General features: G+C 41.7%; 1 long non-coding RNA gene across 1 annotated transcript in view; it reads right to left on the reverse strand.

The window, feature by feature from the left end:
* Positions 1-3,021: 3,021 nt before the first annotated feature.
* Positions 3,022-25,068, reverse strand: part of LOC129052296 (uncharacterized) — a 62,733-nt gene continuing 40,686 nt past the window's right edge. Inside the window, exons 2-4 of the long non-coding RNA XR_008517273.1 lie at positions 5,007-5,170; positions 4,548-4,702; positions 3,022-3,153 (exon numbers count right to left, since the gene is read on the reverse strand). This is a non-coding gene — a long non-coding RNA (uncharacterized LOC129052296). The remainder of the gene's footprint in view (positions 3,154-4,547; positions 4,703-5,006; positions 5,171-25,068) is intronic.

Below are 25,068 nucleotides of genomic sequence, written 5' to 3' on the forward strand. Positions count from 1 at the left end.
AGCTTCATCCATATATTCATTTTTAAAGAAGCAACATTTTCACACATGAATGATGTCTTAAGACAGTACCTCTTCATGTCAAGGATGTGGGACTATGACCCCTTCAGTGTCCCATGCATTCCATTGTGGACTGTATTATCTGTCTCCTTGTGTTCTCCTTCCCCAACCACTGCTGACACCACTCATAAGCCAGATGATAAGCCCTCTGCGGGCAGGGTCCATATCTTTGTCCACCTTTGAATCCTTGGTGCCTGTCACTGTACCCAGGACTAACTGGCTATTTATCACATCATTGCTGCAATAAATGCCCGACTCCATGTTCTCCGTGTTAGGCTTAAAATATTGATTTTTAAAATGTCAGTTGTACAGGAAAAAAAAAAAGTACTCCAACAATCTGGTGCTTTCCATCCCCAAAGTTTAGAACTCTGGTGAACTCTCAAAGGAGACAGACTTGAGTAGAAGAACAGAAATAAGATCTTCATTTCCCAATACGGGAGCACATGTTGGAGACATTTTAATGTCAAACAGGTCAATCAGGATATAATTGCCTCTGAGAGACACTCTAGAAATCAGAGACATTCTTTACCTGGAGCTGAGTGCCACTTGAAAAGATGACAGCCTTTCACGCCTTTGAAAACATCAAAGACAATCAAAGCACCAGCTCCAACCCTGATCCTCACAATCCAACACCAGCCTATGAGTCAGGAATGAAGGCAGCAGCAACATGGGAAAAACCACATTGCATACATAAATCTAAGTCACAGGAAACACAAATCCCAGCGACAGCCTCGGTTAGGTGGCCCTCTAGTTGGACTCGGAGTGGTTCTGACCAACACTGGATTCAGTGCGGCCGAATTTACATGGAGGGTGGGTTTGCAGCAGAGGATGCCATCTCTGTGGGCTTTCAGAGGCATTGAAGAAGGAGATCCTTTTCCCTCCCTGTGGTTCCACAAAAACACTCTCTTGGGTTGACTTTACATTTTACAAGTAAATGCAAATAATACCTGGAAGAGATAACACTCTTTTTTCAGATCAAACATTAACACTTAATTTGAATTAACTTTAGCAGTTAAGGAGAATTGAGACCATTAGGAAATAATGCTATTTCTCTGGTTAAAGCTGGTTCTTACTTCCAATGGCATGTTTTGGAACATGCTCTTCAATGGATGAACACAGGTGTCCTTCCTTCAAGATTAAACAGTTTGAGTTAGTCTTAAGTTTGTCTTCTCCATTGTTGTTTGGCAAGAAAACTTGCTATCTCCTTTCAGAAAACAATTTGTCAATGCATTTTTAATTAAACTCTTATTTTGAGATAATTGTAGATTCGCATGTTTATAAGAAATAATGCAAAGTGATCATACATACTCTACCCAGTTTCCCCCAATTATAATACCTTGCAGAACTATGGTACAAACTCACAATGAGGATATTGGCATTAGTACAGTCAAGACATAGAACATTTTCATCAACACAAGAATCCTTTATTCTGTCCTCCTACAGCCACACCCACGTCCTCCCCCAAACCTCATCCATGTGACCACAAATCTGTTCTCCATCTCCAAATGTTATCACTTTAAGAATGTTATGTAAATGGAAATACAGTATGCCATCTTTTGAGACTCTTTTTTCACACAACATAATTCCCTTGAGATTCCTCTCAATTCTTGTTTGTATCAATTGCTTGTTCCTTTTGATTGCTGAGTAATATTCCACAAGATGGATTGCACTGCAGTTTGTTTAAACTTTCATCTCCTGAAGGAGATCTAGGTTGTTTCCACTTTTTGGCTATTACAAATGAAGCTGTTATGAACATTCATGTAGAGGATTTTATGTAAACCTGGGATAAATGTCCAAGAGTACAATTGCTGTGTTGTATGGTAGCTGCATGTTCACTTTTACAAGAAATTGCTGAACTATTTTTCAAAGTGGCTGTAGCATTTTACATCTCCACATGCAGTATATGAGTGTGTCAATGTATTTTATGAAATATGTAAACCCTTATGCCCTTTAACTAATAATTACCCTTTAGGGAATCTATCCTCTAAGGATAGCTCAACATATAGAAATATATATATATATTTTGTGTGTGTGGGTGTCTGTGTCTGTGTGTGCTTTATATAGTCTATTTTTTGGCTTTAAGGAAAGCTAAAGGGTAAACTAGATAGGATTTTATATTTAAGCCTAGAAGAAAAACATGTTAAAATTGTATTTATGGAAAAATATAATCAAGTGGAAAAACACATTGCCCTATGTTTCTCAGGCAACAATGCTTCTAATATGCCTATTTGTTTTGAACATATGGTCATATCCTTCACACCACTGTACACACTCGCTCTCCGGGGAGAAAAATAAGTCTAGAACATTGGCTGAGAGAACCTTAACCAACAGAAGGTTAATTAGGTGGTTAGGAGTAGGAAACCATTAGGGCCTGAACAATTCCTTAGACTGGTAGACGGTGGTTGAGGGTCACCGAGAGGCTCTTGCATGTGTTGTCAGGAGAATGTCAGAGGTCAGCAGGAGGCATAGGAGGTGACCACAGTGAGGGAAAAGGGGGCGTGGAGGAGCCTCCTGTCCACTTCACAGTTGATGGGCGCCCTAGCCGTGGTTGAGAATTAGCAGCTCCCTGTTCCTCAAGGCAAAACCCAAACCAAAACAAAACCTTTCCCAGAAATTATATTTTTCAAAGACTATTTGAAATAATATAACATAGACAGATAGATTTTTTTTTAAAGAGAAAACAGTAACCTATCTAGCTAGCATCAAGGGGAAAAGATCTTAATAACATTGCCTGTATCTTTAGTCTTTGGAGTTTGCTGCTGTTATGTTTTCAAGAAACCCAATATACAAAGAGATCAGAGCAAGTGAACACTTGGGTCTTGCATGATGTGTCTGGAGAACTGGCCTGCAGAAGTGTCAATCAAATCTTTACACAGAATTTAGTTCATTTCTAAAAGATTACAAATATGAATTGACTTCTCAATCAAATCTGTTAACCATAGAAAATAATAATAATAAAAAAACAGCACTTCAGTTTAGTTTAATTGCGACTGCCTTTTCAAATGCCAGCCATGCTGGTGGCGGGAGAGACAGAGGCGCCTCCAGAGACCACTGGGTGTGAGTCCTCAGAATCTGTGGATATCTGGAACCGCGGTCCTGTCACAGAGAGGGAAGGAGACAGGAAAGCAACTTGAATCCTTGGGAACCATTCCTGAAATTACGAACTCCTCTTAAACTTAGTTAACATCTCCTCTCCAGGTGGAGAAGGAAGAGCTTCGGGGTCATATTTTGAAATCCACTGGACCTGGATTCAAATTCTGTTTCTGTTACAGACCATGTGGTCTTGGGAAATCATGAGCAATTCTTTTTTTTTTTTTTTTTTTTTTTTTGAGATGGAGTTTTACTCTTGTCACCCAACCTGGAGTGCAATGGCACGATCTCAGCGCACTGCAACTTCCGCCTCCCAGATTCAAGCAATTCTCCTGCCTCAGCCTCCCAAGTAGCTGGGATTACAGGCATGCACCACCACGCCTGGTTAATTTTGTATTTTTAGTAGAGGCAGGGTTTCACCATGTTGGTCAGGCTGGTCTCAAACTCCTGACTTCAGGTGATCCACCCACCTCTGAATGTCAAAGTGCTGGGATTACAGGTGTGAGCCACCGCGCCCAGCCTCCACGAGCAATTCTTGAGCAAGTCACTCAATCCTGTTGAGCCTTAAACACTCCCCTGGGAATGAGGACTCTCGTCCCCGCTTGCAAGGCTGTGTGGGCATGACATAAAATTCTGAATGTGGATCATTAGCTGCAGGCCCACATAGATGACATACTGGCTGCTGCTGGGTGGCTGGTGAGATATGAGGAACTATTTCCCTGTCATGGCTGAGATTCGCCCATTGTCAGTGAGTTCACGAGGATGCTGTTTTCTTTGATGCATTCACTGATTCTGCAAGTATTTGTTGACACAGGCACAGTTCTAGGCACTGTGGAGACAGCAAGGAGTGAAAGGGCACCTGGCTGGTGAGGAGGGCACTGTTTGTTACAGGGAGAGATGGTAAACAATTCCTTATGCCCGGTAGGTAGGATGGACACTGGGGAGAAAGCTAAAGCGTTGTTCAGGGATAGAGAGCAAATGTGAGGGTGGAGAAGGAGGCCCTGTTAATAGTTTGTCAGGATAGGCCTCTGTGATAAGGAAATATTTAAGCACAGCCCTGAAAATGCAAGATGACAAGGGGACACGGGAGACTATTATGGGATTGGCCAAACACACGTTTAAAAATATTTTCTGGCATCAGCTTCTGCTTGTTTCTCCTAATGAACTGGGATCCAGAAGCCTGATCTGCTCTGCCTCGGGAGTGCTCTGTGGCTTTCCTGTTTGCTGCTGGGAGGCCTCAGCTGCCACAGCAGTGCGCTCCGATCCTGCAGCCCTTGGGTTTGCTGTTGGGAGGCCTCGGCCGCCACAGCAGTGCACTTGGATCCTGCCTGCAGCCCTCGAGGGACTTCCTCCTGGGGGCTGCCCTCCACGTCCCATCCATCTTCACTCCCTCACTGTACCTGATCTCTTGTGCTTGTCTACCTGCCCATCTCCTCCAACTTGGGTCTAGACCTCCAGGGTGGGAACTTGACCTTATCCATCTTTGTCTCCTCTGGTGTCTGGCTTGGTGTTTATTTCACAGTAGATCCTTCCTCAGCACAAGTTAGGTGAGTTGCTGAGGGCAAAAGAAAAGAAAAAAACTAAGTAGGTTTGCCATTAAAGCAGCAACAACAACAACAATTTATACTGACTAGCCCTTCTGCAATAACAGAGGTTTTTTCCTATTTAGACAAGGCAGAAACCCACCCTAATTAGTTCGAGAAAACGGGGGGAAAGGTGGCTTATAGAAAGTGAGAATCAGGCCCATAGGGTGCTGCCACTAGAAAGTCAGGAATTTCTACTTGTCCCCCTCCCTGCTGGTCCCAGGTCCCGCCTCCTAGTCATCTTTCCTTCCCCTATAATTCCCAGCGTGTGGGTACCATTGGCAGGTCCGGGCAGTGCCTCGAGTCCTGATGAAGTTTTGTGACCACGTGGCTTCTTCAAGTCTCATTGATCTCACGTTTCCACTGTTCCATCCCGGAGACAGATCTCAATGGGCTCAGGCTGGTCTGGGGTCTGCCTCTGTGCCCAGCAGCTACAGACCCTGGAGGGGACATGTTCAGTGTACAGATCTGCCCCACAAGCTCCCTGTGATGATTTCTCTACCTGTTCATTAGTAAGCTCTGCAGTGCCTCCTGCAGAGCTGTGCCCACAGTGCCACTGAGGGTCTAAAGTCAAGTTGGGGCTCAATAACTACTTGGAAAATATTGACTGAACGCTGAAGGTGAGAGCAGGGAAATGGTTAGAACGCCTTCCACACCCATGAAAAATGTACGATAAATGTGAAATATTTAAAATAAATGTGCTTCTGTTTCCTTATCAGGGGCTGGTTTTGTACTTAGCTGCCTCCATCCATGGTTCTTCTTTCCCTGCCATACTTTCACAAGGTGATTAACCACAATCAGGTATCCTCACTTTCGAATCACAGGACTAAAAAATAACTATTTTGTTGAACATTCTAAGTGAAGAACAGTGTTTGTGATTTCCATACCCTGAGATGGACACATTGCCGTGTGTGTCCATTTTCTGAGCCTACTTTTCTTCTCTAGACAATGGAGATGGTAATAATAATAACAGTATGGTAATAATAATAATAACAGTAGTAGTAGTAGTCCTCTTAGTATACTCCATTTCGCTGGTGTGAGAATTAAAGAAAATAATGTGAGCAAAGTGACCAGTGACCAGCATGGTACAAAAAGAAAAAAAAAATCAGCCCTAAATGGATGGTTGCTACATCTTTTGCAAATACCACCCCCGCCCCTGCTGCACTGTCATCATTGTCAGGAGCATCGCCAGGGGACCAGCTCCTGCATCACCTTCTCACTCCCCACACTCCCACCAGGTGCCTCCTAAGGGCAGCTGCAGAGAAATTGCTTGTTGTTTTCTAATGTGGACAAAAAGATTCTACAAGCTCTTTTTCTATTATTTGAGAGGCAATGTGAGAAAACAGCAAGCAAAAAAAAAATCACTTGGAAAAAGTTTGATTTATGTCTGCAATCATACACAGTCAACTTTTAAACTATATTCATTAGCTTGTAGAATCTGTTGTATTCCTCGGCACGTAAGACACAGTTCTGAACCCTGCAAAGACTTCAGCTCACCTTGGAGATGAAATGTGAAGCATGATCAAGATGAAAGACAGTTTGCAAGAAGCATGGACACAGAAATTGTTTGCAATTTAGCCATTCTTCATTTTCTGCGATTGGAAGTGCTAGCCCACTTACAAATGACAATGGAATAAAGAGTTTTAAACAAGCATCTTCTAGAATGTTGATTTACTGGAGGAGGAAAAAAAATTGTTGTATCCTGCCAAATGATTGCAGCACCTATAAAACGGTAAGGTCATTTTTCTGCTGAAATGTCACAGTGAGATTTTTTAAATAGATTCCTGGTGCAGTTTTAATAATGTCGAGGTTAAAGATAAGGGGAAAAAGTATTTAACAATGAAAGTGAAGCAAAAATATTGCTGTTTAAAGTGGATTTTGGGAGTAGCCTTTTACAATGTCAGGGCAAAATATAACCTTGTATACTGCTAATAGTTTTCTAATTGTTTTATTCATAATTAATAACAATCAGCTCAACCACACTGGGCTGATGAACCTGCTTTGACCCTCATGCTGAATATCATAAAAGCAGTCCCCAGGGAGGTCTGGAGGAGGGAAAAGGAACAGGGAATGCATGAAGCCCTGTGAGTTTCTCAAAATAAAAATCGAAGATTTGGCCGGGTGCGGTGGCTCATGCCTGTAATCCCAGCACTTCGGGAGGCCGAGGCGGGTGGATCACCTGAGGTCAGGAGTTGAAGACCAGCCTGGACAACATGGTGAAACCCCATCTCTACTAGAAATTAAAAAATCAGCCAGGCGTGGTGGCAGGCTCCTGTAGTCCCAGCTACTTGGGAGGCTGAGGCAGAAGAATCGCTTGAAACCGGGAGGCAGAGGTTGCAGTGAGCCAAGATCGGGACATTGCACTCTAGAAATAAAAAAAAAAATCTCAGAGTCTGTTCTGCAGTGGACCTTGTGGAGAGTGTCCATCTAGCTCTCTTCTCTTGAGCTGAACCCCGTGACTCAAAGCTGCCGGTGGCCAAGGTTGTATCACGTGACACGAATGCATCCATTGTTAGAGATGAGTGTCGGAAATGTGGACCAAGCTGGGCCAGGTCCTTTGTCCCTAGAATCTGTGCTGAGGAAAGGAACCTGGGAGATGGGGGTTGAGGGTATTTTTGGCAGCATGTCCACTTGCTCCTCAGTGGGAGACTTGTGTTCTATGTTCATCTCAGTAAGTCTCTAGTAAATTGCCTTTTTTAACCTAAATTGAATGTATTAATGAAGATGGTTTTTCATAACAATCACTAGAGAGATTATTTCTCCTACTTAGGATGTAAGGAAGGAGGGAGCCAGGGTGAGTTGGGGAACTCTGCACTCTCTGTAAATCTCTTCTTCTCTCTTTTACATTACACAAGAGTTTATATGGATGAGAATAGAGAAGTTCAGCAGCCATTTATCCAGCCTGGGAGGCTGGAGAAAAGTTCCTTCTTTGCCTGCATCTTCTCTCTTCCTGCCTTTCCTAGAAGTACCCAGACATTTTCCCCCTTGGCCAGTTCTGAATCCACAAGCTACCTCTAGCTGCAAGGAAAACTGGGAAGGCATTCTTTTTTCCTTAGAGAGAGGAATAGGAGGACAAGGAGCTGGTATGACTGCGGGATCAGCGGCCCATAGGGTCTTCCCCGCTGGCCTGTGTGGCTTTCAGTTGGTGACCCAAGGGTCCAACTATGACAATTTAAGCCAAGAGACTAGGGCCCTCCAGATTCTAAGTTCACATTCTCACATCTACTCTACTGAAGCCTACAAGAAGGAGGAAGGTGTGATTCAGCCTCAAATCCGCCTTCTCTGAGACGACGCATGGGCAGCTTTAAGTGCTGTCTAAGATGCCACATGACTACATGTGTCCACTAAATACACCAGATCTTTGCTATCTTTGCTTCAGTATTTTTTTCCTATTTGGAGATGTCCTTCCATACTCCCTGTCTTTCTCTCCCCTCTCCCTCCCTCTTTCTGTCACCAGAGGGCAGGCTGTCATGACAGGGAGTACCATGTCGATGCTTGGTTTTTGAATATATTCTTTTACATGTAAGTGTTCATAGCAATATACAGCATATTTCATATATTCTCAAATATTACACAAATGATATCATATTGCTCACATGATCCAGGAACTTTCTCTTTTTTCCACATGGCATTAACCTCTGAGATCCATCCACGTTGGTATGTGTAGCTGCAGCTTATCTCTCTTAGCCACTGTATTCTCTTCTATCCTGTGGGTCAATCTTTGTTGAGCAATGTTGCCCAGGCTGGTCTCAAACTCCTCATAATTCCAAGCCATTGTAATTATTTATAATCACATCCTACAACTATAAGCCAATTAAGAAAGTGATCAAAGGAAAATTAAAACCTTTCTATGAAAAATTAAATCTCGTTGAAATCTCAGCTGTAGTAGCTAAGTATGCCAGCATGTACTTTGGTGAGATAAGGATGCCAGTCTTGTATCTTCCTACTCATGGACTATTAGATTGTTTCCACTTTATGGTCATTGCAAACAATGCAGGAAGGGACTTTTGTCTTTTTAGGTTTGGAAGCAAGCACTGTCATCTATTTGTCTAGGAGTTGAATTTATGGAACAAAAGGTATCCATGTACCAGCATCTTTTACCAGATTTTGCCAAATTGTTCTCTACTTCCGATTGCAGTCCTGCCAGCCTATAGATGTTCCATTTTCCACATCTTCAGCCATTCTTCCCATAAAACACAAATGTTTTGCTGTTCTAATGGATAATGAGAAAGGGTCTATCTTTGTGATTTTGATTTGCGCTTTCTTAATTACTGGCAAGTTTGATCATCTTGTTCTGTTGAATGCTCACCTGGGCTCCTGTTCTCTGAATTGTCCATCCACAGCTCTTGTTTAGAGCAGAACCTTGCTCTATAAGTGCTCCACACTCATCCTTCATCAGTTATGTGCATCGTCCACGTGTAGTCTCAGTTTCTAGCTGTCTTTAGCTTTAAGGTATCTTGTATTTTACAGTTGTTTTAAATTTAAATGTGGTACATCTATCAGTTGTTTCCATTGTGGTTTGTACCTTTGAGTCTATTTCAAGACATTTTTCTCTATTCAGAATCATAAAACAGTCTTTTATAATCTATTCTAAGAGTTTTATTGTTTTACCTTTTTGCATTGAAGTCTGTAGTCAACTTTGGATTTACTTTTGCATATGAAGAAAAGCATATGGGGCATATAATTTACTTCTACGTATGAAAGAAAAGCATCTGATGGTGCATATTTCAAATAGGCAGGCAGGTATAGTAGCAACATTGGCAGAATGTCCTATCATTTCTCAGATTTTGTACAGGGCACTTCGGTGCCTCGTGTGTGGGGTCTTTCTGGGCTCCCCATTTTTTTTTTGCAGGAACCTGTTTTTTAAATCCCTGATTTAATTCCCATGGGTTTTTATTTTCAATATAGTGAATAATAAGCCAGGCATTTTGCTTTGATGTTGCTTGTAAATCATTTTATCATGTTAATAAAGTTCCTTTTATTCTGATTTTGCTAGGAGGGTTTTAAAATGATTATATTTATTTGGATGTTGAATTTAGTGACATAATTTTGTGTATGTTGACATGACTATTCTTTAAGTTACTAGTGTGTTGAATTACATTAATAGATTTCTTAATATCAAAACAAGAAATAAGTGAACAATGCCTGTCTTATGATTTAATAGTGTGTGTGTGCGCACACATGTGTGGGAACATTCAGCTTGCTGATATTTAATTTAGGTTTCTGGATCTATGCTCAAAAGTGAGAGAATGTATCTCTGGTCAATGCTATAAATAATTCCATCCTTTTACTTTCAATTCTTCTCCTTTTTTTTTTTTTTCAGAAAGAGGAAGTCTCACTCTGTTGCCCAAGTTAGTCTCAAACTCCTGGCCCCAAGAGATTCTCCCTCCTCTGCCAAATTCTTTTGTGATATGAAGTTGATTTTTTTGGAGTAGGGAGGCTATCTAATCTGGGAATATTTGTGTTTTAAAAACAGTTATGGGGCCAGGAGCAGTGGTTCACACCTGTAATCCCAGCACTTTAGGAGGCTGAGGTGGGCAGATCACTTGAGTTCAGGAGTTTGAGACCAGCCTGGCCAACATGGTGAAACCCTGTCTCTAGTAAAAAATAAAAAAAAAAATTAGCTGGGTGTGGTGGCCAGCATCTGTAATCCCAGTTATTCGGGAGGCTGAAGCAGGAGAATCACTTGAATCCAGGAGGCGGAGGTTGCAGTGGGCCAAGATCACCCCATTGCACTCCAGCCTGGGTGACAAGAGCCAAACTCTGTCTCAAAATAAATAAACAAATAAATAAAAACAGTTATGGCATTTAAGTAACAATGCAGTGAGCCTTTCCTGGGACTGACTTCGACCCTCTTAGTTTTGTTGCTGGTTCTACTCATCAGGAGCAACTAGCACTGTTTCTTGCTGAGCTGAGATGAACCATTCAGGGTGGTGCCCACTGCACCCCCAATGGACAGGCTTCACCAGTAAGCAGAAGCAAGCCTGCACCCCGTGCCAGTTCTGCTAAGAATGTTCTTATATATTTTGGCAAATGTTCACCAAACACTAGAACTAACAAGCAGCTTAAAGTGAGACAGCTGTCCTTCTTGAAGCTCAAGTTAAATGTACACAGTCCAAGTCAAACAGACAGTAAATATATTTCAGAATCAGAGCTTCAGGAAGGAATGATTTTCAAATATTGTACAATGGAAAAAAAAATCACTGATGAAACCTATTAAAATATCCTTAGAAAACACAGGTAAAATGTAGTCAAAAGATCCAAAAGAAAAGATGGTCTCAGTAACTGTTGTCTCAACATTGGATAGCCTTGCAGAGATGATAAAACTTCTTAGTGATGTCTTAGCCTTGATCATATGGCAAAGGGAAGCTTATCATGGCAATATTTTGCAAATCATGCATTAACTCTATTTAAAGTACAATTCTAGGATATACACAAGAGACACAATAATGTTAGTTATGCAGGAAGAAGCTCAGAGTCAGAATAATTTGAATAAAAGGTATGGCTCTAAAATACTAATTCTGATATGTCTAATATAAATTAAAAAATGGTTCCAAGGATAATCCAAAAGTGATTTGGAATCGTTGGAGAACATTCCAACATTACTCATTTATATGTGCATTTTGGCAGCATCTTTAAAAAGAAAAACTTGTTCCGTTTATTTATAATTACATCCTATGACTACAAGCCAATTGAGAAAGCGATCAAAGGAGAATTATAACATTTCTAGGAAAAATTAAATCTCATTGAAATGTTAGATGTAGTCCCTAACTATTCCAGCCTGTACTTTGGTGTAACAAGGACACCAATCTTGTCTTGGGCCCTGTAGTTGGTTGAATTATGGCCCCAGAAAGATATGTCCACCTTATAACCCTTGGAATCTGTGAATTATGCCTTATTTGGAAAAGGGGTCCTTGAGGATATAATTAAGATAAGAATCGTGAAATGAGATCCCACTGGGTTATCTGAGTGGACATTTTCACTCGTGTCCATGTAAAGAGACCACCAAACAGGCTTTGTGTGAGCAATAAGGCTGTTTATTTCACCTGGGTGCAGGCGGGCTGAGTCCAAAAAGAGAGTCAGCGAAGGGCGATAGGGGTAGGGCTGTTTTATAGGATTTGGGTAGGTAAAGGAAAATTACAGTGAAAGGGGGTTGTTCTCTGGTGGGCAGGGGCTGGAGACACAAGGTGCTCAGTGGGGGAGCTTTTTAACCAGAATGAGTGAGGAGAAGGAATTTCACAAGGTAATGTCATCAGTTAAAGCAGGAACAGGCCATTTTCACTTCTTTTGTGATTCTTCAGTTACTTCAGGCCATCTGGATGTATACACGCAGGTCACAGGGGATATGACGGCTTAGCTCGGGCTCAGAGGCCTGACAGACACTAAATCCAAGGACAAATGTGCTGACACATGTCAATCTGAAATAGTCAAAAGGGTCAGAATCTAATTTAAAGCGAGTTTACTCCAGCATAAATTGGTGTGAGGCTGCCAACTCACCCCCCTGAGAAACACCAGCTCCAAAGGAATGGAGTCAGCCTGCCCAAGTAGGGAAGTGAAGATTTCACTTACAGCAGCAGAGACAGAGGAGTTTTTTAGCAGGATGAAAACTCATTCATACAAGGTTGGTGCATAGTTACAGCAATTTGGTTGGTTATAGGCAGTGTTTCTTTTGGGAAAGGGTGCATTTAACATTTCTTACAGAGGGTATGATAGTCATGGGTTTTCTGTCATCTGGTCTAAGCAAAGCAGGACAGCAAGGGGAAGTTAATCGATAAAAGTGTCATTAATTTAAAAGGCAGGAGGTTTCTGTCCTTGACGTCATTTAATTCTTTCTAGTCATTGTACAGAACAAGAAAAATAAGAAAGCGAGTTAATCTATAATCTGAGAACAGAAGTTGTGTCCATATGTGACTGAGCTCACAGTCACATCTCTGTCAAGGCTTAAAGTGTTTCTGGGGATTCCAACAGCTTTTGAATTGTATTTATTTTCACATAAAAGACAAAAAAGGGGAAGATGCAGACTCATAGAGGACCTCTCCTGGAAGAAGCTGTCTCCCAGCAGAAGAAATGAGAATTCCTTTCATTGGATCAAAATATCTTCCATTAAGTTCCTTGATTTGGAACTTCTGCCCTCCAGAGAAGACATTCCTGTTCTTTGGCACCAAAGAACCTGTTCTTTGAAGGCACCAACTTTGCGGTGATTTGTTATGGCAGCCCCTGGAAGTGAACACAGTTCCCATCTTGAACCACATCACTATCCGTGGGTGATGCCAGCCAAGAAAAATGGCCATGACTTTGTCGATAGATCGTGATCAAAACCCAAATAAAACAACTACAGCCCGAAAAGCTGGGATGACTTCAACAAGGAGACTTATTAAGGGTATATAGAATGACAAGCCAAAGCACAGGACAGGCAAACTTGACAACCTGTGGAGAGTGAACCTGAAGCAAAGGCAATGCAAACTTCTGAAAGGGGCTGCCACAGAGGCGTGGTGACACTGCAGGACCTTAACATGAGCATTGATCGCTTCCAGAACTAGGACCACCTGCAGGGCTCCGACCCCACAGAAGCGCCCTGCTGAGTCGCAAATGGCTCCACTTTAGGGTGGATGCAGGGAACTCTGGCAGAACAGCCTCCAGGATGGAAAAATGACTCAAATCCTGCTCAAAGAAGATATGAGCAGAACAGGAGAACTTCCTGCAGAGACCCAGGAGCTACAGGAGGTGTTAATCTCATCTGGGAGCTGCCAGAGGGAGGTTCTGAAACCAGTGAAATAATGGAGTTTCAGGTCGACATCAGCCAGACCTAACCAAATGCTGGGACATCCTGGGGCCAGAGGCCTCTTTCCATTGTTGGCGGTTGAAAGGGGAAGAGAAAACAATTTTTAGGGAGGCTCAGGGAATAACCCAGAATCTGAATACATTGAAAAATGGTAAATTTCCATAATAAAGAAGAGGGAATGTGGAGGAAGAGGTGAGGGGGAAGTGGCCCATTAGTTTCAAACTCCTGTGGGTCTCTCTTGAGGGTAGAAGCTCCATTTCATCACTTTTATTCTCAAGAAACCCCTTGGAACACTGACTTAATATTTGTTAGCTGAATTTTTTTCTGTAGCTTAATGTTAGTTTTCCATACATGGTTATCTTTTAAGGATAGCAGTAAGAAACTGACATTGTTTTGCCCCAGGGACTAGGAATGTCCCAGGTACTGAACCCATGGCTTCAGTTGGGAAATCTGTGTAATTGACATGATTTAAGGAAGGATTTGTTTTTTTTATTGTTTAAACAAGTATTTCCCTTATAACATTATTGATTCACTCATCAACAAATATTTAATAAATGTTCACTGTGCTAGACAATAGGATGGCGAACACAGACCTCCACCCACTCTGTGCCAGGCAGCATCCAAGCACCCTCTAGCCACCAACTCACTACCTACTCTTGGCAACCCTTTGAAGTAGGTTCTTATTTCCATTTTGCAAGTGAGACCACTGAAACAATGAATAATATAATTAGAAATAATTTGCATTTATTTGCAATGACAAAATAATTTGAAATGGAATGAAATAAGAAAAACGGAAATAATTTGCTCCAATTATGTGGTGGTTGTGGGGAGGGTGGGAATGAACCCAGGCAGGCTGGCTCCAGCCAAATCCTGGGCTCCTCCACAGACTCTGAACTTCTAGATGTACAATGACGGGCAGAAGGACACCAGCCCATCCTCACGTCACAGGCAGAGTGGTGGGAGAGAGTCTTTAATCAAATACTTAATCAAATTATGAATCAAATAATGCCAAGTAAATATACAATTACAGTTGCAATTAGCTGTATAGATTCATCACGAAGGGGTTTGCAAAGGTCTGAAAAGCTTTCCTCTGGAAAGGCATACTTAAGCTGATACCTAAATGATGTCATGAATTTGGTTAAGAAGGTGGGGGGGATGCTTCAGGCCAAAGTGAGTCACAGGCACAGATATGACTTTATGTCTTATACAAAGTCCAGGTATTTCCCAGTACCAGATGCATCTACCTTGTAGATCAGTGGTCTTAAAATGTGGCGCATAGCTCAGGAGCAGCAGCAGCAGCCCCTGGAAACTTAGTGGAAATGCAAATTCTTGGGCTCCACCCCATCACTACTGAGTGGGGAATTGTGGAGGGTGGGCCCAGTGTTGTTTTAAAAAGCCCTCCAGTTGATCCTGAGCTCACTCAAGTTTGGGATCAGCTGCTATGGAAGATACAGTGGGCACATGCCCAGACCCCTTCCCCCGCAGATGTGCCCATTCCCCATGGCTGAGTATTGGCCCCTGACAGCTCACAGCCACCGACTACCCACTCAGGAAGGCTGAGTCGGCACTGCTGAGTCAGCACTGCTGAGTCAGCCTCACAGGAGCCTTTTGCTCCCGGATGCTGAGCTGCTTGTAGCCTCCACTCTCCCACCAGACCCTGATGACACATGACTCACATCATGCTTGCTCCCTGCCTCAGAGTGAGAATTGTGTTGAAGTTGTGTAATCACCCCGTGGGTTCTTCCTGCTCACTGCACGGGCAAAACCGATTCATTGACACCATGGCATTGCAAGAAAGAGTGTAGCCAATTCGAGGCTGGCCACATTATGTGGGAGACGAAGTTATTACTCAAAATCAATCTCCTCCAAAAATATCAGAGGCTAGAGTTTCTCAAGGACAGTTTGGTGGGCAGGGGGCTAGGAAATGGGTGCTGCTGATTGGTTGGGGATGCAATCAATGGGATGTGGAAATCGGTCCTCCTGCGCTGAGTCCACTTTTGGGTGGGGCCACAGGACCGTTTGAGTCACAGCTCCGGGTGGGGCCAACTGGTCGTCAGAAATGCAAAAGCTGTAAAAGACATTTCAAAAGGCCAATCTTAGGTTCTAAAACAGTGACACTAACTATAGGAATAATTGGGGGAGGTGCAAATCTTCTGACCTCGGAAACACTGGCTGGCAACTGTTTCACTACGCCTACATCTTAGCAGAATTCGGGCCCCTCTTACCCTCCCAGTCTGGTGGTCTTCCATGAGGTTTATAAAGGTGGTTTCATTTTGGGGAAAGGCTATTATCCTTTAAACTATAAACTAAATTTTTCCCAAAGTAAGTTTTGCCCAAGCCCAGGAATGACTAAGGGCAGTTTGGAGTTAAACGCAAGATGAGGGTTGATTAGATCAGATATCTTTCACTGTCATAATTTTCTCACCGTTTTAATTTTTGCAAAGGTGGTTTCAGTTGTGCCCCAGAGCTGCCAGTGAGCCATATTCTAGTTTAGAACGTTTCCCCTCTCCATGCCTTCTCTGGCCTCCTTCTGTCTTCTTCTCCCAGAGACAATTTCCCAATAAACCTCTTGAACAAGAATCCCCATCACAGGCTCTGTTTCTGGGAAACCTTACCTGATGCAGGCACTGTCGTTCTGGAGGCCAGCAGATAGAGCTTGAAGCAAAACTGAGACAGAGACAACAGAAGCATCAGTGTGGAGGAGGGGGCCTTCCCCGGCCCTCCTGCCTTTTCTTTATCCCAGTCATGCGCCTTCAGGCTCATCCCTCTCAACAGAAAAATTTGCCTGTGTAGGTGAAAAGAGTCAAACTCTGTAAAATATTTGAAGACATTTCTTCTGAGCCAAATATGAGTGACCCTGGCCTGTGATACAGCCCTCAGGAGATCATGAGTACATGTGCCCAAGGTGGTCAGGGTGCAGCTTGGTTTTATATGTTTTAGGGAGACATAAGACTTCAATCAAATACATTTAAGAAGTACATTGGTTTGGTCCAGAAAGGTGGGACAACTTGAAGGTGGGGGGTGGCTTCCAGCTTATAGGTAGATTTTAAAATTTTCTGGTTGACAATTGGTTGAATTTTTCCAGTGACCTGGGATCAATAGAAAAGAATGTCCGGGTTGCAATAAGAGGTTGTGGAGACCAAAGTTTTACCAATGCAGATAAGGCCTCCAGGCAGCAGGCTTCAGAGAGAATAGGTTATAAAATGTTTCTTATCCGACTTAAAGTCTGCGTTGATGTATCATGAGGCATGTCCCACCCCCACTTCCCATCAAGGCCTGAGTCAGTCTTTCAGGTTAAACTTCAAAAGAGTCCTGGCTAAGGAAGATGTCCATTCAAATGGTTGGGGGCCTTAGAATTGTATTTTTGGTTTACACCTGCTTGCTTACTAAAAACAAAGAGGTTATTGGTTGTGACATCCTTCTATCTGCTTCTACTTTACAATAGACCATCCTTGGACTTCCACTTAGCTCCAAGCAAATATTCTCAGTTCTTCTCAGTCTTTTCCTCTGCCATGCTCCTGTCGGGAGGCTCCCTCCATCACCAGCAGGATGTGCAGTGGTCAGTGAATAGGCTTCTGGCTTCCTTTAAGACAATCACCCTCTGTGCACAGCCAGGTTGCAGTTGATGCTTTGCCTGACGGTTCCCAGGGCTCAGATGAGGCCAAACAGATGCTTCTTCCAGGATATGGACTTTTGGGTCAAGGGATGCAGAACTAAGAACAAACACCATGGCTGATTCATCCCAACAGCTGCACTCTGACGAGACCCTCCAGTGCCTCCTGACACTCAGGGTCTGGACGCTGCTCTGCCTCCTGTGCTTTCAGACACAGGTTTAGTATTATTATTGTTATTATTATTATTATTATTATTATTATTATTATTTTGCCTTTCCTCCCATTTCTTCCATAAGTTCTCCTTTGCTCAAGTAAATTTTCTAAAAGATACACCCCCTTTATGAGAACAATTCATACCAGAAATATCAGCATCTTAACAAAATTAAGATTTATTCTTTACTCCTGCAAAATCCGTTTTGGATCCAACAAGCCTCTTCCATTTTGTAGCTTAGCCATGAGAGACAAGTGGCCAATGAGATCACTACTTTAGGACAAAAAAAAAGGAGGAAGAGGTGGCGCTTCTGGTCTTAACTGTTGCAGCGACTCCCCACCCCCAGCCAGGAGATGATTGCCTCACTGGTCCCATGCTCAAGTGCAAAGGACGCAGAGAAAAGTTGAGAGAACACCATCTCTCTTGCTCCTTTTAATCCCAACACCATTCTCCCCACTTACCCTTCTTTACCACTGACTCTCTGATCACTCCTGGTTACTCCCTGGCACTTGGTTTTGCTTCCAGTAGGTGCCACTTGAAAGCATTTTTTTTTTTTTTTTTGAGACGGAGTCTCACTCTTTTTCCCAGGCTGGAGTGCAGTGCCATGATCTCGACTCACTGCAACCTCTGCCTCCCAGGTTCAAGCGATTCTCCTGCCTCAGTCTCCTGAGTAGCTGGGGCTACAGACATGCACCACCATGCCCAGCTAATTTTTGTATTTTTAGTAGAGGCAGAGTTTCACCATGTTAGCCAGGCTGGTCTTGAACTCCTGACCTCAGGTGATCTGCCCACCTCAGCCTCCCAAAGTGTTGAGATTGCAGGCGTGAGCCCCTGCGCCCAACCTGAAACCATTCTCTTGACATCATTGAGAACCTCCCTGATCCCTGCTCCCTCACTGAGGGTCTTCCCTCAGTTTCTTATCTGCCTGCCCTTCCCTACAGTATTTGATGTTTCCCCATCCCTTCCTCCGAAGAGTTCTCTATTCCCTTTAAATGTATAATAGTGCCCTAGTCTGACCTGGTAGACACCTTTTCCTATCTCCATATCCTATTTTACTTCTGATTCCTAACCCCTAAGTATAGTTCTTCAAATTTACAAACTAGCTCTCTTCTTTCTCCTTATAGTTTTAGAAGCTCCATCTAGTTTCATAACTTGAGTTATTGCCTTTATGAAAGTAATTCCTAAATGGTTATACTTAATCCTGATACTGACTCAGAACTTCCTGCAGAAATGCAAGTCCATCTGGTTTTTGAACAGATCCACCTCCAGATGTTCATACCCAAGATAATGATGCAATTGTCTTCCTATTTAGCAGTGGATCCACTAAGCTAGGTCCCTTTGGCCTTGGGTGCCACTGATGGCCACTTCTTTCCTAGGCTGTCCTGAATCTCATGACTATGCTTGTCCCCGAGCAACCTCTTTCCATTTCCAGAAGACTACACTGTTTAGGTTTTAGTGAATTTTGGCTGGATTATGAATAAATTCTCCTGCCTGGTATTTCCTTCAGGATTTTTCATTTCCCCGCTGTTCCCTGTGGTGCTAGATTAATCTCCTTAAACTGCTATCAAAGAAAAACTGCATGAGGTGGGATAAACAGGCAAGGAAGACTTTATTCAAGACTGGGGCAATAGGGGAGAGAGACTGAACTCAACTCCACTGAAACAAATGGCAGGATAGTGTTTAAGTGCTGGGGTAAGCCAGTGGAGAGGGATGGGAAGACGTCAGGAGTGAGGTTGGCCAATGCAATTAAGCCATCTGGATTTTCTGATTGGTGCTTATAAAACTAGGCTCTCACTCTCCCACAGAGATGATTACATTTCAAAGAAATCACTTCCAGCTCCTTGAGAAAAATATTCCTGAGTGTAAAACTGGCAAGAATCTAGGAGAAGATCTGTATCTCACATGGGCAGAGAAATGATTTGCAATTTCAAGTCTTTCTAAAGTTAATGCTCTAAGCAAAAGAGGGTCAGAAAGAAGTCTGGAGTCCAGTGAAGATGAGGGTATGTTAGGCCAACCTGGTCACCGCACGGCTGACCTGGCCACTGGACTGCTGGAGTCCATGCAAAGGCCCCTCTGCCATCCGGTGATCCTGCAGTTTCCCTGCAAGGGACACAAGGCTCCAGGACCTTGGCTCCATCCTTAGCACTCATTCATGGCCTCATCGTTTTCATTCATGGCCTCATCTTTTCCATTCCTGATCACACCCTGGAAGGCCTGTCCTAAATATTTCTGTGCCCATGTCTCCTTCATTCCCTGTCATTCACTTTCTCCATTGCCAAACATTGAATTTTCAAACAACCTTCAAGTCCCAAATCAAATGAACTTTCCATAAAACTTCTCTAAATGCCACCCTTGGGCCTACACCATGAAGCATTCGTTTTCCATTCTCGTCTTCATGACAAGACTGAATGAATGAACAAGAAGAACAAATGAAGGAGTGAAATACATGATATGGAGAAGTCTTCCTTTCTGTGTTTCAGCTTCAAAGTTAGATTTAAGTTGTCAATACCAGTTTTAGAATGTGGAATTTACACACACTTTAAAATATCAAAAACGCACCAGTTCAAGTAATGTCCTTCTGAAGCAAAATGTATTGTCATCTAGCTCTTACTTCAAAATGCTCAAGAACAATATCCACGTGGCTACTATTTCAGAGTCTCTGGTAGCAAGTGGGTAAAGTACTATCTCTTGTTGAGTTTGGGCAATTGCTTTTGCATATGAGAGGACTAGTCATTAACCAGCAGAATTTTCTGTGATACCTACATTTCCCCCTACAGTTAATTCTCCCTTAATTCAGAATATCCTGAATTTTATAGCTCAGGAATTCGTGCAAGTGGAATTTGTTTCACGAATAACATTACCTTATAGACAACAGCACATGTACGGCCACTTTTTCCAGTATTCATGTAAATTTTTATGGACAACAATAAATCAAGGCTGAGGGAAATACAAATTTCAAAATAGAAAAGTGTAACACCTATATTCTTGACAGGAAAACATTGTAAGTGCATTTAGATTTTGCATCTATATTAGCAGAGAAGTTAGTGTCTTGCTAGCCCTGGCTGAATGGTGACGATGATATTTGTTGCTTTTCCTACCCTCTTCTATTCTAAGGTGAAGATGATTAATAGGTTGCCAAAGAAATCGTACAATAAGCTTTTCTGATCAGAGTATTCCTTGAGCTAACCATGTAACAGCTCACTGCTGCACAACTGAGGATATTGATGAATAGTTTTATGATTCATCTGGGCAGATCCGTGAAGCCAATTACTTCATAAGGTGGCATTTCATCACAGTTGCCTTTGATCCTCTTTGGCTGGCTCATTGATTAGAGCTTGCCAAGGAAAGCAAGTGTAACAGTCTGGGATCCAAAATTGCTGACAGTCATTCCTGGACTTTAGCATGGGTGTTCTGACAATGTGCTTATAATTTCTCTAGGCTGGCTTAATTACTCTACCCTTATATAAGGTTTAGTAACTTGACATAAAGCGGAAGAAAATCCACAGTAACATTAGACAGAATCTGCAAATCTTAGATTCTGATAGGACTCATCTGGAACTGCCTTCCCATCCACCCTCCCTTTTTATTGAAGAATTTGATCATTGAATCTGGACACGCATCTATGCATCATTTGCTCAATCTGGAGGAGTCGGTTAAATTAAAAATTCAAGCTGAAAAAATGTGCATTAGTAGGTAGTTTTGATTTTTCTAGCTTAAATACAATAGAATTATATCTGGGTACAATTTCATTGGTGCACTATGCTGTTAACAAGAGGAACAATTTGCAACTAGCACATGGTATGTGGATCCATGTACATGCATAATTGGAAAATTAGGTGCAAATAAAATATTTTTTCAAATGATGTCTTTTTGCACAGTTTGCTCTCCTTTAACCTCATGCTGATGCATAATCAATACAGAGATGTATTCACTTAACTACTGACTTCTAGAGACTGCCCGCAGGCATCTATTCCATCTCAGAGACCCAGTGCAGTGTGACATCCAATGACATTTTTGCCATTGGAATGCAGAGTAGTTAATGATGAGAAAGAAGCTTCTTGTCTAGGAAAAAAGTAGGAAGCAGGCAGTAGTTTCCTGTAGTGAGGGACATGGGACTTCCTTGGGATCGTTTCCATTTAGTGGGATGGCACAAGAGAACTCTGGAGCTGGGAATCAGAGCTGGTATGTCTTAAAAAATAAATGTTTCACTATATTTTAAGAGTTTTAAAATTATAAAAAAAAGTGAAGATATGTTATAGTTTGAATATATGTCCCCACCAAATCTCATGTTGAATTTTAATCCCCAGTATTGGAGGTGGGGATCCAATCACCTGGTGGGAGGTGTCTGGATCCTGGGGGCAGGCTTCTCATGAAGGTTTATCACCATCCTCTTGGTGCTGTTCTTGCAATAGTGAGTCCTCGGGAGATCTGGTTGTTTGAAAATGTGTGGCAATTCCCCACTACTCTTTTGCTCCTGCTCTGACCATATGATGTGCCTGCTTCTGCTTTACCTTCTGCCATGAGTAAAAGCTCCCTGAGGCCTCCCCAAAAACTGAGATATGGGCACCATGCTTGTACAGCCTGCAGAACCATGAGCCAACTAAATCTCTTTTCTTTATAAATTGTCCAGCCTCAGGAATTTCCTTATAGCAATGCAAAAACAGCCTAATGCAAGATGGTACAGAGTCCCCATATGTCCTACACCCCGGCCATTGTTATTTTAACTGCCTTATTGAGATGTAATTCATATACCATAAAATTCACTCATATAGACCATACAATTAAATGGATTTTGGTGAATTTGGAGTTGAGCAACTATCATCACAACTACAGCATTTTCATTGCCCTAAGAAGAAACTCAATACTCAACATCAGTCACTCCTCTTGCTTCCAAACCCCTCAGCCCTAGTCAGCCTCTGATCAACACAAGCCTATCACTGTAGATTTGCCTATTCTGGACATTTCGTATAAATGGAACAATATATGATGTGGTCCTTCATGACTGGCTGCTTTCTTTTAACCTGTAATGTTTTCAAGGTTCAGCCATGTGGTAGCCAGTATCAGAACTTCATTCCTTTTTGTTGCCAAATTATAGTTTATAGTATGAAGATGCCACATTTTATTTAACTGTTTAATAGTTGATGGACATGGTGTTGTTTCTATTTTTTGGCTACTATGGATATTACTGTCATGAACATTCGGGTACAAGTTTTTGTGTGGCCACGTATTTTTACTTCTCTTGGTTAAATACCTAGGAGTGGAATTGCCAGGTCATATGGTAACTGCATGTTGAATCTTTTGAGGAGCTTCCAGACTGTTTTTCAAAGTGATGGCACAATTTTCCTTTCCCCCTAATAATGTATGAGGGTTGCAGTGTTGCTACATATTACCAACATTTGTCATTGTCTTTCTTTCTTTCTTTCTTTTTTTTTTTTGAGATGGAGTCTCACTCTGTCACCCAGGCCAGAGTGCAGTAGCATGATCTTGGCTCACTGCAACCTCCACCTCCCGGGTTCAAGCGATTGAACTCACCGCCTCAGCCTCCCAAGTAGCTGGGACCACAGGCGCATGCCACCACACCCAGCTAATTTTTTGTATTTTTAGTAGAGATGGGGTTTCACTGTGTTAGCCAGGTTGGTCTCGATCTCCTGACTTCATGATACACCCTCCTCAGCTTCCCAAAGTGCTGGGATTACAGGTGTGAGTCACTGCACCCGGCCATCTGTCTTTTTGATGATAGACATCACAGGAGTGTAAAGTGATATTTACCTATATTGGCTTTGTATTTCCCTGATGGCTAATGATTTTGAACACTGTTTAATGTGTTTATTGGCCATTTTTAAATCTTTTTTAAAGAAAGTCTATTCATATAATTTGCTCATTTTAGAATGAGACATTTTCTTTAAGGGTTCTTTTCTTATCAGACGAATGATTTGTATACGATGCTGCTGTGTAAATTGTTTTCTTAAATTTCCTTCTACACTGTGGCTTTTGTCTTTATTTTCTTGGTGCTGCCCTTTGAAGCATAAAAACGTTCATTTTCAGAAAGTCAAATTGATCCTTTGTGCTTCCAGTATCTCATGTAAGGGAACTTTGACTAATTCAAGGTCATGATGATAGACGTCTATGTTTCCTTCTAAAAGTTTTATAGTTTTAGTTCCTACACTTAGGTGTTTAATCCATTGTGAGTTAATTTTTCTTCATGGTGGAAGGAAGGGTTCTAATTTAATTCTTTTATAGGTGGATATCTAGTTGTCCCAGCACCATTTGTTCAAAAGACCCATTTATGTTTAACTGAGCTGTCTTGACACCCTTGTCAAAAAACAATGGACTATAAATATATGCGTTTCTTTCCATGCTCTCAGTTTTATCCCACTGGTCTGTATGTATGTCCTATTAACAATATCACACTGTCTTAACCTTGTATCTGTAAATTTGGATAGTATTGTCATTTAAAAAACACTAGGTCTTTTGATTTATGAACATAGGGTATTTTAAAATTTATTTAGGTTTTTTGAAATTTATTCAACAGTGTTTTGCTGTTTTTCAGAGTACAGTTGCCCCTCAGTACCCATGGGGGATTGGATCCAGGACCCATATGCAAAACAAAACCCACATTCAAATGGATAATCAAGTCCCTGAGGTAAAATGCTTAAGCAACTTTGCATATAACCCCATGAACATCCTCTTGAATATTTTAAATCATCTCTAGATTACTGGTGATACCTAATACAATGTAAATGCTATGTAAATAGTTATACTGCATTGTTTAGGGAATAATGACAAGAAAAAAATGTTGCACAGGTTCAGTACAGATGCACCCATCCTTTTAAAAAAATATTCTCCGTCTGCAGTTGGTTAAACCCACAGACGCAAAACCCACAAATGCAAAGGGACAACTGTGTAAGTTTTGCACTTGTTTTGTTAAATTTATTCCTAAGTATCTCTTTATTTTTGCTACTATTGTAAATTGTTTTTTTTAAATTTTATGTTTGTACTGTCCATTGGTGATGCACAGAAATACAATTAAATTTTGTATGTTTATCTTGTACCCTGGAACATGCTGAACCTGATTATTAGTTTTAACAGTGTTTTAGTGGATTAATTACAATTTTCTGTTTGAGAGATCATATAATCTTCAAACAGAGATAGTTTTACTTCTTCCTTTCCATTCTGGATTTTTTTTATTTCATATCTTATCCTATCTACACCTCCACTACAACTCCAATTGAATAAAAATGGCAAGAATGGGAATCTATGCTTGATTCTTGATCTTAGGGAAATTTTCCATCTTTTTAATTAAGTTTGAAGTTAATTATGGGATTTTTCATAGGTGCCTTTTTTCTTGGTGAGGAAGTCCCCTTTTATTTCTAGTTTGCTGAATGTTTTATCATGAAGGGATATTGTGTTTGTCAAATTCTCTCTTTGTGTAAATTGGGATAATAATGAAGTTTTTCACCTCCTTGATTCTACTGATATGGTGTAATTTTTTTTTTTTTTTTTGACTGGGTCTCACTCTGTCATCCAGGCTGGAGTGCAGTGGCATAATCTTAGCTCATTGCAACCTCTGCTTCTCCAGCTCAAGGGATCCTCCCACCTCAGCCCCCCAAGTAGCTGAGACTCCTATATTACATTATTTATTTTATTGTTCTAATTTTGACCATTTGGAGCTTTTTCTCCTGGCTCATGTGTTCCTTTGACATGCCACATCATTGTGTGAGTGTGTGTATT

The sequence above is a fragment of the Pongo abelii genome, chromosome 21, assembly GCF_028885655.2.
Source record: "Pongo abelii isolate AG06213 chromosome 21, NHGRI_mPonAbe1-v2.0_pri, whole genome shotgun sequence".
Taxonomy (NCBI): domain Eukaryota; kingdom Metazoa; phylum Chordata; class Mammalia; order Primates; family Hominidae; genus Pongo; species Pongo abelii.